Source organism: Populus euphratica, unplaced genomic scaffold (assembly GCF_000495115.2).
Source record: "Populus euphratica unplaced genomic scaffold, PopEup_1.0 scaffold1003.1, whole genome shotgun sequence".
Taxonomy (NCBI): Eukaryota; Viridiplantae; Streptophyta; class Magnoliopsida; order Malpighiales; family Salicaceae; genus Populus; species Populus euphratica.
In genome coordinates this window covers 31,704-32,036 of record NW_011500867.1, presented here as the reverse complement: position 1 = coordinate 32,036, position 333 = coordinate 31,704, and positions in this window count along the sequence as shown.

Genomic DNA, 333 nt, shown 5'->3' with positions numbered 1-333 from the left:
CAAAATGATGATATAAAACCTTGATAAAAATACACTTTTAAGTACTAATCACTTGTTAAATAACTAATCTAGATTTATGTTGTATAACACTTGGTACAACAAATACTTGGCATTCTCATAGTCCATATTGTATGATATAACCGACATCTGAGCTATGAAAGGAACTTGATTTCTTGTTAATATAAGTTATAATCATGGATACCTAACAACATTTACAAGTATTATCATTATTCGAATAAGATAAGTAATCATGTTAACAATTTATAATATGATTGGAACCTCCTTTATGTGTGGTTTCCATTTGAATAAAAAGAGTTTATACTATACTTGTTT